This window comes from Solanum dulcamara, chromosome 6 (genome assembly GCF_947179165.1).
Source record: "Solanum dulcamara chromosome 6, daSolDulc1.2, whole genome shotgun sequence".
Taxonomy (NCBI): domain Eukaryota; kingdom Viridiplantae; phylum Streptophyta; class Magnoliopsida; order Solanales; family Solanaceae; genus Solanum; species Solanum dulcamara.
The window spans coordinates 19,306,143-19,319,848 of record NC_077242.1 but is presented as its reverse complement, the minus strand read 5'-3'; positions in this window follow the sequence as shown (position 1 = coordinate 19,319,848).

Sequence of the window (13,706 nt, the reverse complement as noted above, 5' to 3'; positions counted from 1 at the left end):
AGATGATAGAGATTTAGAGATTGATCATGAAGAATCCTTATAAATTGCTTGATGAAGAAGAAAACTCTTGAGAGGGAATTTAGGAGAGATGACTTTTGTGATTTGGGAGTTAATGAGAGAATGAAAAGGTTAGGGGATTTTGGATAGATAATAAGTGAGAATATATCCCAAAAACCGTCCATATCCATTAATGAATTATAGAGAATGACCAAAATAACCCAACTTAAAACTGACTTTGGGCACCTGGATGGAATCTCACCATGGACCATGAAGGGAAATATGGTTCGTTGTTCGCATCATGGTGAGGGACTTAAAATTTCTGTAAAAGGGTCTTAAAGGGGGTGCCCACCATGAGATGCACCACATCCGTTAAAGGCACCATGGGATGTGGTGGTCATTTGTGGTGTTGGACTTAAACTTAGGAAAATTGGGGGAAAAGGCAAGGTTCAGGACATCCTCCATGGAGAATTTTATGGTCTGTGGAGGGCAACACAGTCCTTGAACATAGGGCATGGTGCAGGGTCTGTTAGAGGCCTGTAGGTGGTGTCACCATAAAAGCCATAACTGTTTGTGGACCACACCATGGCTCGTGGTGTCCCTTTATAAACATCACCTTTAAAACCCAATAGGTAGGGCATGGACACGGTGGCCCTTCATGGCTCACACTCCTATTTATGTCCCGTTAAGGTCCACGTGAAGACTACCTGGTTCCAAAAAGCTGAGTTTTCTAGGAATTCTCCGTTTGAACCTTATTTACGACTTTCCAACTTCTAGGGTCTTACAATATCTCCCCCTTGGGAACATTCATCCTCAAATAAGACTCAAGCTAGCATGAATGGAATACGAAGGGAAAATAACAGCTAAACATGAATGCAAAACTTTAAGACCTTGAAATTTAGAAAGTTGGAAAATGAGGATCAAAATATGAAAATTCTGAAACCTACAATTTTAGCACCAGGTGATGACCACAGAAGGCCACCATGGGCTGTGGTACATACCATGCCTTGTGGTGAGCCACCGTGGTGGTGCTTCAGAAGTTCAAACCTATTGAAAGAGACCACGGTCCGTGGTGAGCACCACGGGTCGTGATACCCTCCATGATGACCCCTTTCCCTAAGACCTCAGATAATGATCCCAAGGAAAGGACCATGATAGAATAGCATTGGCCATGGAGCTTTTCACTGACCATGGTGAGTTCCGTGGTGGTCACTTTTACAGGCCCTACACCATGACCCTTCTTCACGGGCTGTGATGCCCTTCATAGACCTTAAAAGGGTTCTGTGAAAGAGGTTCTAAAACCCTTCCCCTGCAACTTAGAAATTTTAGGCCAAGTCCAACATCACGAACACCACTACGGGTCTTGATGAGCATCACGTACCATGATGGATCCTCCATAGTGAGTTCCAGCTCCAGTTAAATAAAGGGTATTTTAGTCATTTCTCTATTCTTTCATTAATGTTTATGGATGTTCTGGGGACTAGATTTATTATGAAATTGTCCTAAATACTCTTAAACCTATTCTTTTCCTTCATGAATTCCCAATCAACTTTAAGGCTTCTCTCTCAAGGATCATTCAAGGGTTCATCTTCTTCATCAAGTTTGGCTAGGGTTTTTTCAAGAACAAATCTCCTTTTTTAATTCCAGAGTCCAATTCAATCAAGGTATGTAGGGATTGATCAATGGGTACCTATCACCCATGGGCTATTTTGATTACATTTTTAATCATTATAGATGATCATTATAAGTATGTTTCTACATGAATTACATAATTTTAAGTTGAATTATGTTTTTCTATGCATAAATCTATTTTCAATGATGATATTATGAAGTCAATGATCTCAAGTATTATCATGATTTTTATCCAAATTGACTATGTATATGAGTTTTGCTCTAAATTCAAGTATGAGTTATGATCATGAATTATAAGTATGTTCAAGATATGAATTTCATGCAAGTTATGAAGAAAGGTAACTTAGGACTCTATGTCTAGGACCTAATGACATGAATTATGCAAGTATTATTTGTAATGATGAAAGGCGAATACTCACATTGAATTTATGTTATGAAATGAGCTATTCTATGAATTATGAAGTTTATGAACAATTTATGATATATGCTAAGTATGTCTACTATGTTATGTAATCTGTGGATTTTGACTTAGCACCGAGTAGACTTAAGGTGGGGGCCATACCAAAAGCCTTAGTAGCAGCCTCAAGTCTCTTAAACTATGTGCCATCCTAGGTTTCCTTCATGTATTAGCTAGTGGATCCACATATAGTGTATGTACATGATCCGCCTAGTGGGGTAGAGTCTACCTTGGCAAGTAGATTCCCCTTTCTTCCATTCTATGGGGAGACATCGAGATTTTATGTTATAGCTCGCATGGTGTTATTGTCGGTTATGGTTCTATCCCATATATATATGTTCTCTTATGCTCAATTATGATTTCAAATAAGTCCTTTTTATGCTTTGATCATTATGGTTTTCTTATGACTTTACTTATTCTGTTTATCATAGTTCAAAGATTGATCATTGCATCTTATGATTTATTTGTATGCCATGCTCTCATACTTAGTACATTCAAACTTAATAACGCATATTGATGCCTATATTATTTCATGATGTAAGGTTTGAGGATTACACTCCTATCACACGTGGCTAGTAGAGTTTCTTATCGATGAAGTGTTTGGTGAGTCCTCTTCTATCGAGGACTAGTTATGAGTTGCTTATTTCTTCTTTTAAAAATGTTTATTTCTTCCATGTTGAGGGTGAGCTAGGGATATTTCTTAGCCCCCACCAATTTCATGTAGTAGAGGCATTTGTTGGACATATGTCTAGAGTCTATGTTGTCAAATTCTTACACTCTTTATGATTCATGATTTAGACTCCTTCTCATGTTATTTTCCGTACTTACTTTACCTTATTATGCTTTATGATATGTCAAGAGGCTTGATTGGAGCCCTTAGGGGTTTTGATCGCCGTGTTATGACTAGGCCCTAGGTTGGGTCGTGACAAAAACATTTTGAAAATGTATAAAATATAAAATCTTGAATCTCAAGCCAAAACATGACTTTAAAACTCATTTCATGGACATGAATGCACATGGAACCATGAGAATAACAGAAACACATGATTTGAGCTGATTGGATCATTAAGGAACTATGTACTTCAACTAGGTACGGAAGGAAAGAGATGAGGATATCGGGACATCATATCGACTTTGGCTTCCCATGTAGCACCCTCAACCTCTTGGTTCCTCCATAACACATTAAGTAAAACTATTTCCTTATTTCTCAACTTCCTTAGTTGACGGTCTAATATCTTATCCGGGACCTTTTCATAAGAAAGACTCTCCCTCACATCAATGTTTTCCAATGGTATAATAGAGTTAATATCACCAAAAAACTTCCTCAAAAAGGACATATGAAACACCGTATGTACTGATGCCAAATCAGAAGGCAAATCCAACTCATAAGCCACCTTACCAATCTGCCTCAAAATATGATAGAGGCCAACATAGCGGGGACTGAGCTTCCCTTTCTTATCAAAATGCAACACACCCTTCATGGGTGAAATTTTCAAGTAAACCCAATCATTAAACTCAAATTCAAGTTCTTTTCTTTTCACATCTGAATAGGACTTTTGTTGGCTTTGGGTTGTTTTTAATCTTTCTCCAATGAGTCAAATCTTCTTCATAGCCTCAAATACCAACTCGAGTCCTATCAAAGAAACTTCACCTGCCTTAAACCAATCGAGAGGAGATATATACCTCCTACCATAAAAAGCCTTAAATGGAGCCATCTCAATGCTAAAATGATAACTTTTATTATAGGCAAACTCTATCAATGACAAATGATCCTCCCAATTTCCTTTAAAATCAATAACATAGGCTCTCAACATTTCCTCTAGAGTCTGAATGGTATGCTCACCCTTTCCATCCATATGTGGGTGAAAAGTAGTACTAAGCTTCACTCGGGTACCAAGGCCTTTTTGAAATAATCTCCAAGACTGTGATGTGAACTGAGTACCTCGATATAAAATAATTGATAATGGGACACCATGAAGGTTAACTAACTCTCGGATATACAATCTAGCATAATCCTTGGATGTATAAGTCTTAACAGGAAGAAAATGAGATGACTTAGTCATTTGGTCAACAATCACCCAAATAGAATTATGTTGCCTACTAGTACGAGACAAACCAATAATGAAGTCCATGTTTAGGGCATACCATTTCTAAGTGGGAATATCAATGTCTTGAGCCAAACCTCCTAGTTTTTGATGCTCTACTTTCACTTGTTGACAATGTGGACACTTAACTACAAACTCTGCAATATCCCTCTTCTTGCTATTCCACCAATATACTTTCCTCAAATCTCTATACATCTTTATGTAACTTGGATGAATAGAATATTGTGAACAACAATATCAAATCTCTCAAGCCATCAATGTTGGGAACACATAATTCGCCTTGATATCTTAAAATGCCATCTCCCCCTTAGGAGAAAACCTAAATGGTTTTTTCGGCAAAAGCTTTCTTCAATCTAACCAAAGTAGGATCACTTTCTTTTTTGCCTTAACATCTACGACAAGAGATAATTCAGAACCATTTTGCTCAATAATACCTCCATCCTCATAATCAACCAATAGAACACCCAAACGAGCTAGTCTATGCACATCTCGAACTTGCTCTTTTTTTTCATCCTTAATATGACAAACACTATTCATGGACAATCTACTATGAGTGTCGGCAGACACATTTGCCTTTCTTGGATAGTATAGAACACTCATATCAATAATCCTTCAATAACTCAACTCATCTCCTTTATCGAAGGTTGATGTCTTTTTGAGCAAACACATATTGAAAACTCTTGTGATCGGTAAAAATATCCATAAGGACACCATACAAGTAATGTCTCTACTACTTTAAAGCAAATACTACCGCCGTTAATTTCATGTCATGGGTTTGGTAATTTTTTTCATGCACCTTGAGTTGCCTAGAAGCATAATCTATCACTTTAGCATTAGAACACAACCAAGACCAACTCTTGAACCATCACAATATACAACAAACCCATTGGAACCTTTCGGTAAAGTCAACACTGGAGCGGAGGTAATCCTGTCCTTCAACTCTTAAAACCTTTTCTCACATGACTTAGACCATTAGAATTTCACCTTCTTTTGAATCAAAATAGTGAAGGGTGATGCAATGGAAGAGAAATCTCTTACAAAACATCTATAATAACTGCTAAGCCCAAGAAACTCAGAATATTGGAAGGAGACAATGGTTTAGGCTAATTTTTAACCGCCTCGGTCTTTTTTAGATCAACCATAATTCCTTCCTCGGTGACAGTGTGACCAAGGAAGGAAACTGACCTTAACCGAAATTTGCATTTACTAAATTTTGTATATAATTGACGGTTCTTGAGAATTTGCAACACAATCTTCAAATGATCGGCATGCACTTCCTCACTTTCAGAATAAATCAAAATATCATCAATGAACACCCTATTCATCAAGTACATACAAGCTGTAGGTGCATTTATTGTCCAAAGTACATAACCAAGAATTCAAAGTGACCATACCGAGTTTTAAAAGCCGTCTTTAGAATGTCATATTTCGTTACTCAGATTTGATGATAACCCGATATAAGATCAATCTTTGAAAAGTGGCTCGCTCCTTGAAGTTGATTGAACAATTCATCAATCCTTGGAATGGGATACTTTTTCTTAATTATGACCTTGTTGCTGATAATCAATACACATTCGGAGAGAACCATCGTTCTTTCTAACAAAGAAAACTGGCATAGAGAGATACTCAGTATGATGAAACCCTTATCCAACAAATCCTTCAACTGATCCTTCAACTCTTTCTGCTGGAGCCATTTGATAAGGAAGAATAGAGATATGTTGAGTATCAGGGATGGGATTGATACCAAAGTCTATTTCCCTTTTAGGAGGAATGCCTGGGAGATCATAGAGAAAACTTTTGGAAATTCATTAACGACTGAAACTAACTCAAGAGTAGGAGTTTAATAATTAGTATCTCTAACCCAGACTAAATGATAAATGCAACCCTTGGAAATAATTTTTCAAGCTTTAAGGTATGAGATGAATTGAGCCTTAAACACAAAATTGCTACCTTTTCATTCTAGAGTTGCCTCATTTGAAAACTAATATTTGACCACACGGGTCCTATAACATATGGAAGCATAAAATGTATGAAGCTAATCCATACCAAGAATAATACCAAAATTGGTTATATCAAGCTCTACAAGATCAACTGAGGTGATTTTATGAAAAATTGAAACTGGGCAATTTTTATAGACTCTTTTAGCCACAATTTAATCACTAATAAGAGTATAGACTGAAAAAGGCTCTAGCAAGATCTAAGGACTAACAATGAATTCATAGCAAGATAAAGAGTAACAAATGACAGAGTATCACCCAGATCTAACAATGCATAAACATCAAAGTCAAAGACTTTTAACATTTCCTTGACCACATTAGGAGACTCCTTAGCCTCTTGCTTAGTTTGAAGGGCATAGAACCTATTTTGGTGTGGGCTGCCACCTTGTGGAGCTTCCCCACCTTGAGTAGTTTGACCTTGAGAATGCCCTTCTCTTCCCTTGCTAGGGCATTTGGAGATCTTGTGCCCCATCTTACCTCATCTAAAATATGCACCCGTTCCAATCAAATATTTTCCTCCATGATTTCTCCCACACTTGATACACTTGGGAAAAGTAGATCTACTAGCAATACCACCTTGGGCCATAGGGTTGGAGGCCCTATCTTTGTCAAACCATTGACCCGGAGCTTTTGAAAAACCTTGGTCTTGTTGAAAATGTCCATTACCACCACTAGATTTGGATTGAGAAAACCCACTTTCATACTGAGCCCTCTTGGACTCCTTTACATTCCTTTCCTTAAGATTTTCCCCTTCAATTTGCTCGGCATAAGTCATGAGTATAGAAATATCCATCTTCTTGATGAGCATCTTGGTTCGACACTCTTTCATCACCAAGTCTGACACATCCGCAATAAACTTACTCATTCAGACATAAGGGCCGGTTACCAAAGAAGGAGTATACTTGGACAACATTATGAACTTGAGGACATATTCCCTAACACTCATATTTCCTTGCTAGAGGTTTATAAAATATAAGACCTTTGCCTCCCTTAACTCAAGTGAAATGAATTGGTCAAGAAATGTACCTTTTAAATATTTCCAACCTATAGGACCCTCTTCAACCCATTTGGATTTCTATTTATTAAACCATACTTGAGCGAAACCCTTGAGTTTATAGCCACTAATTTTGCCTTCTCATTCGAAGAAACTTCCATGATATCAATAATCTTGTACAACTCATCAATAATGTCTTGGGGTTCCTCATCAACCTTGGATCCATTAAACTTGAGAGGGTTCATCATTTTGTTTCAAGGGTCGCTAGAGTCTCAGAGGTTTGCCTTTTTACTAGTTATAATTTTTAGGTAGATTTGGGCTTTATCCCACTAAGTATTGTGTTCATAGAGGCTTGCATACTAGTCCGGTGGGTTGCATAACTTTGATGGTGGCCATTTTGGCCTTGTATGTTTGTTGGGTGTAGCTTGTTAGCCAATTAAGCCTTGTTGTTGTTTTGTTGGTAGTTTAACGACTCACTAGCCTAGTTTACATTATATATACATGTTTTCAATTTATGTATAGAGATCATGGTTGTAATTGATATCCCATATAGTATTTATGCTTTTCTAGATATCATAGCAGCCTCGACGGCCCAACCGGACTTATGTGCTACTTGCTTATTGCTTTATATGAACTATTGGGAGTAGTTGTTTTCTTTCTAGAGCTGTTGATAAAGTCCTTGCCGGCCGAGGGATTATTTATAAGTCGAGATATACTTATTTGTTTCCTTGACTATGTGTAGATGCCATGCACTATTAGCAAGTGGTTCAATAGGGTCAGCTTTAGCCTAAGTTTTGGCACTTGATGCCGGTTGCGCCCTTTAGTTTGGGGCATGAAAAACTTGGTATATCAGAACAATATTGTATCCTAGGGAGTCTGCAAGTCGTTTCTGGTAGAGTCTTGTTTAAAAATATATTGTGCACCACATTCTATAAGCAAGAAGCTACTGACATTATTTAGGAATGTTACCTTTCTTCTGCTCAAATCGTGGTATAGACCTGGGTCATAAGGGTTTAGTTCTTTGACTTATGATTGCTAATGTCCTTATACAAAGGAAGAGGTGCTAGTGACATGTCAGAGAGTAGCTGGCCAAAAGTAAGATGCACCCACATGTGAGGGTACCAACAAGGTACAACCTGCTAGGGAAGTTCATCCAGAAGAAGTAGGGGAGAAATCTTTACATTCTCCAGCACCACCTTCACATTAGGAGGCCCCGGGATCTACATGAATTTCGGCAGCACCTTTAGTTTCTTTGATTCCTATAAATCAAGAATTCAGGAGTTTTGTGTATGTGTTGGATCGGTTAATAATCACTCTGCTCTAGTAGTGGCATAAAATACATTCAGTCTTCTTAAAGGGCCTAGAAGCTCAAGGGTTCAAAAGTTCCTTGTATAGATTCCATCTATTATACAAGGATAGACCGCGGAGAGGACCTTCAACACTTTATTGACTAGCTATGCCAGATTTTTAGGGTCATCTTCTTCAGTACACCATACAAAGAGGGGGCCATAATTTTCATCAAGTAAAGGATAAGGACAAAGAGGGTAATATAGTGCTAATGGTTTCTAGAATTATACTTATGCATTGACGAGCCAATAGAACTCAAAGTCTTCCCCAGATGTTGTGAAAGTTTTCAATTGTACCAGAGTAATTGTGATGACCTTTTTGCTTTGTCTACCCCAATGGGCGACTCTCTTATTACAAAAAGTGCTTATTGAGGTTGTACAATAGAGACTATTAGTCGTTAGACCTCTGTAGACCTGATAGAGCTAGAGATGCTGGACTTCAACATAATTATGGGTATGGATTGGCTCGCATCTTGTTATGTTAAGTTGATTGTCAAGCAAAGATTATTAGATTCCACTTTCTATGATAGATAGTTCGAGATTAAAAATATAGTACAATGATATCGAAGGGTATATTTATTTCATATATTTAGGTGAGGAAATGATTACTAAAGGCTGCATCTATCATATTGTCAAGGTTCACGATGTTGACCTTCAACTATAGACCTTATAGTTTATTCTGGTGGTTAATGAATTTCTAGATATCTTTCTAGATGAGCTCCCTGCTATTCTCGAAGAATGTGAGATCAGTTCTGCTATCAGTACATTACCATATGTACAACCTATATCAATTCCTCTAAATAAAATAACACTGATAAAATCGAAAGAATCGAAGGAGCAAGTAAGAGACTTATTAGATAAGGGCTTCATTAGATCAAGTGTGTCATAGTGTGGTGTACCAGTAATTTTTGTATGGAAGAAAGATGGTTTATTGCGCATGTGTATAAAGTACCAATAGTTAAATAAGGTGACTATATAGAACAAATACTCGTTGTCAAAGATTGATGACTAGTTTGACCAGCTACAAGGTTCCCAATATTTCTCAAAGATTGATTTATGTTTAGGATTCCATCAAGTATGGATTTAGGAGAGTGATATTCTAAAGATATCCTTCAGGATCAGATATGGTCATTTTGAGTTTTTTTTGTGATATCTTTTAGATTGACATTATGGACTTGATGAACAATATACTTAGGCCATTGTTAGACTTGTTTGTGATTATGTTTATTGATGATATTATTGTATATTCATTATCAGAGTGAGAGCATATGAGCATCTCCAAGTAGTGCTTCAGGTACTTCGAAGTCAGAAATTATATGCTAAGCCCTTAAAATATGAGTTCTTATTGCATTCTGTTGCCTTCTTGGGCCATGTTGTATCAACTACTTGTATATGGATTGACTTACAAAAGATTGACGTTGTGAAGACTTGGTCTAAAGGCACAACCTCGACATAAGTTCATAGTTCTTTTTTTTGGTTTACCAAAGCATTAAAGGAGGTTTATAGAGGAATTCTCTTCACTTTCAACACCTTTGAAAAAGCTAATTTAAAAAGCGGCTAAGTTTCAAAGGACCACAGACTATGAATAGAGATTTTAAGAGCTGAAAGACAGATTGACTTCAGCCTCAATTTTGACCTTGCCAGAGGGTCAAGAGGGATATGTAGTGTACTATAATACTTCAGGTTGGGTTGTGTTTTGATTCAATATGGTAAGGTAATTGTTTATACTTCTAGATAGCTAAAAAAGCATGAGAAAAACTATCCAAACCATGATTTATAGTTGGATGCAATTTTTCATGCCTTGAAGATTTGAAGGAATTACTTATATGGCATGCATGTTGATGTCTACACAGATTGTAAAAGCCTTTAGTACATTTTCAGACAAAAAGAGTTGAATCAACGATACTGTCGATGGCTAGAGTTACTGAAAGGTTATGACGTAGAAATCTTATACCATACAAGGAAGGCAAATATAGTAGTGGATGCCCAAAGTCATAGATCGATGGGTTTCTTATCATATTTAGGAGTGGAGAAATGGGAGATAGTCTGAGAGCTTCATTAGCTAGCTAACTTGAGGGTTAGGTTGTTCAATTCTGATGATGGAGTCACAATTTGAGACTCAACAGTATCATCTCTTGTTACAGAGATGAAGGACAAAAACACAAGGATCCTAGCTTCGATTGTGTGTTCCAGATGTTACAGGTCTTTGACAACAAATTATGGGGGAAGCATACTATTCTTGATATTATATAAACCCTGGTTCTACAAAGATGTATCACGATATTAAAGAGATATACTGGTGGCCTGGGATGATGAAAGATATTGCCGAGTTTGTAGCACAGTATCCTAATTATAAGCAAGTGAAGGTCAAGCACCAGAAAATCAGTAGGCTGACTCAGGAGATACCTTTTCCTTGTGGAAGTAGGAGACAATAAATATGGACTTTGTTACAAGTTTGTCATGCTTTCGATAGAAGTTTGATTTCATTTGGGTGATTATCGATAGGCTGATGAAATCAACCCATTTCTTACTGGTTAAGACTGCATTTTCAGCCAAAGATTATACTGGGTTATATATTAGAGAGATTGTTAAATTGCATGGTGTCCCTGTATCAATCATTTCAGACAGAGGGGCATAATTTACATTATATTTTTGGAGATCTTTCTAGAAAGGTCCGGGGATATAGGTCAATCTCAATACATTATTTCACCCTCAAACTGATGGACAAGTTGAATGTACGATCCAAATGCTCGAGTATATGTTACGAGCGTGTGTACTAGATTTCAAAAGAAATTAGGATTATCACTTGCCACTTTTTGACCTAAAATAGGGCCAAGCCATGACACGGTGATTAGAATTCTGAGGAACCCAAACCAAGCCTCTTAGAATATCATTCATGATAATTCATAATGTATATGAAGTAAATAAGTAAAGATCAAAGATACGGAATCAAAATCTCAATGCAGAACACAAGTCTCAAGATGTGGAACAAGAGACAACATAGACTCCATGAATATTTAACATGGTTTTACTAGTCTAAATGAGGCATAAGATAATCTCCTAGCTCACCCAATACAGAAGATAAAAGAAATTCATAGACTAGAAAGCAAGTGAAATGTCTCATCCTCGGAACATGAGGACTCATCAACAGTAATATAATAGCAAGCAGTAGCCACGAGCGGGAAAAGGATGAACGAGATCATAGGATCCTACATTATGATACAATGTAGGGAAAAAGTATGTATTAGTACATGGAATGCAGTAAGTATGTGAGAAAATACATGAATAATAAACATAGAGTATAATCAATATGAATCATAGGATGCAAGAACAATATCTTTAAAACATGAATAAAGTCATGAAAATATTAAAACATATCTCATTAGTCCATGCATCAAAACCTCTTTATCATATAAGAACTCATAACTTTACTTTAATTGGTGTGGGATAGGACCTTTAACCGACATATAAGACCATGTGAGCTAATACATGGAATCTGATGACTTCCATATCGAGATGAGGGAGGCTACCTTTCCAAGGCATACTCCATTAAGTAACTCTTTAACTTTGCTAGGTGGATTCACTAGCTTCGCCATATTGGCATCTTTGAACCTACGCGGCAACATAGTTTGAGACTAAAAGTTGCTAATAGGATTCTGTTGGGTAGCTAGATAGCATACCAAACCAAACCCCACCTTAAATTCCTCTCGGTGCTTAGTCATTATCCCAACAGAACTTTCATGAAAACATAGTCTTTAACATCATTAGGAAAGATAATAATAGATATCAATCCATATTTATAAAGATAACATAAGAGTAGCTCATCTATCATGATCATAATAAAATCATAAGAATAACTTATCTATCATGTGATTCATGTAATATGAGTGTAGACCTTCCATCATTACTAATCCTTGTAGATAAAACATCTTTAGGTTCTTAGATTACCCTATCATTAACTTGCTTAAAACATCATTCAAAACCTTTCATAAATCATTCATAAACCTTGAAGATCATTCAATAAAGCTTATAACTTGAAAGTCATGATCATAACTCATAAATCATAATTTAAAAACTAGCAGATATCATGAATTATTGAAATTCTTCTTAAAATCACGCAACATAATGTGAATTGTGCATAAGTAGGCTAATGGAATTAGAATATATTATAATTCAGAAGGCCTAATGCAACCCAAGAAATTAAGGCTTTTTGATTAAAGAAATAATAAAGAAATTAGAGAGAAAACTTGGGATTTGATAGATGGAAGGTACCCATGAATAAAGTCCCAATACCTTGACCTCAGAAGCCCTAGATGATAGAGAATTGGAGCTTGATCCTGAAGGAATCCTTAGAAATTACTTGATGAAGAAGAAGATTCTTGAGAGGGAATTTAGAAAAGATGATTTTGTGTGTGATTTGAAGTTAATAAGAGAATGAGAAGGTTAGGATATTTTGGGTAGATAATAGGTGAGAATATGTTCCAAAAACTATCTACATCCATTAATGAATTATAGGGAATGAACAAAATAACCCCAACTTAAAACTGACTTTGGGCACCTGGATAAAACCTTACCACGGACCATGAAGGGCTATATGGTACGTGGTCCACATCGTGGTGAGAGACTTAAACTTTTTGAAAAAGGTTCTTGAAAGGGACTCCTACCACGAGACACACCATTATCCGTTAAAGTTACCATGGGCTGTAGTGGTCATCCATGGTGTTGGACTTAAACTTGGGAAATTTGAGAGAAAAGGTTGGGTGTCAGGACTTTCTCCACTGAGACCTTCATAGTTTGTGGAGGGAAACACGGTCTGTGAACATGGGGCATGGTACAAGTCCTCTCAGAGGCTTGCAGATGGTGTCACCATGGAGGCCATAATAGTCTATAGACCGCACTGCGACTCATGGTGTCCCTTCATGGACATCACCTCTGAAACCCAATAGGAAAGATGTGGACCACGGTGACCTTTCAAGACCCGTGGTCCTTTTCATAGCCCGTTGAGGGCCTTGTGAACACCACCTAGTGCCAAAAAGCTGAGTTTTTTGGAAATTCTTCATTTGAACCTCATTTTTGGACTTTTTAACTTCTAGGGTCTTACAATATCTCCATTTTAGGAATATTCGTCCTTGAATGGGACTCAAGATAATATGAATGGAATAAGAAAGAAATATAACA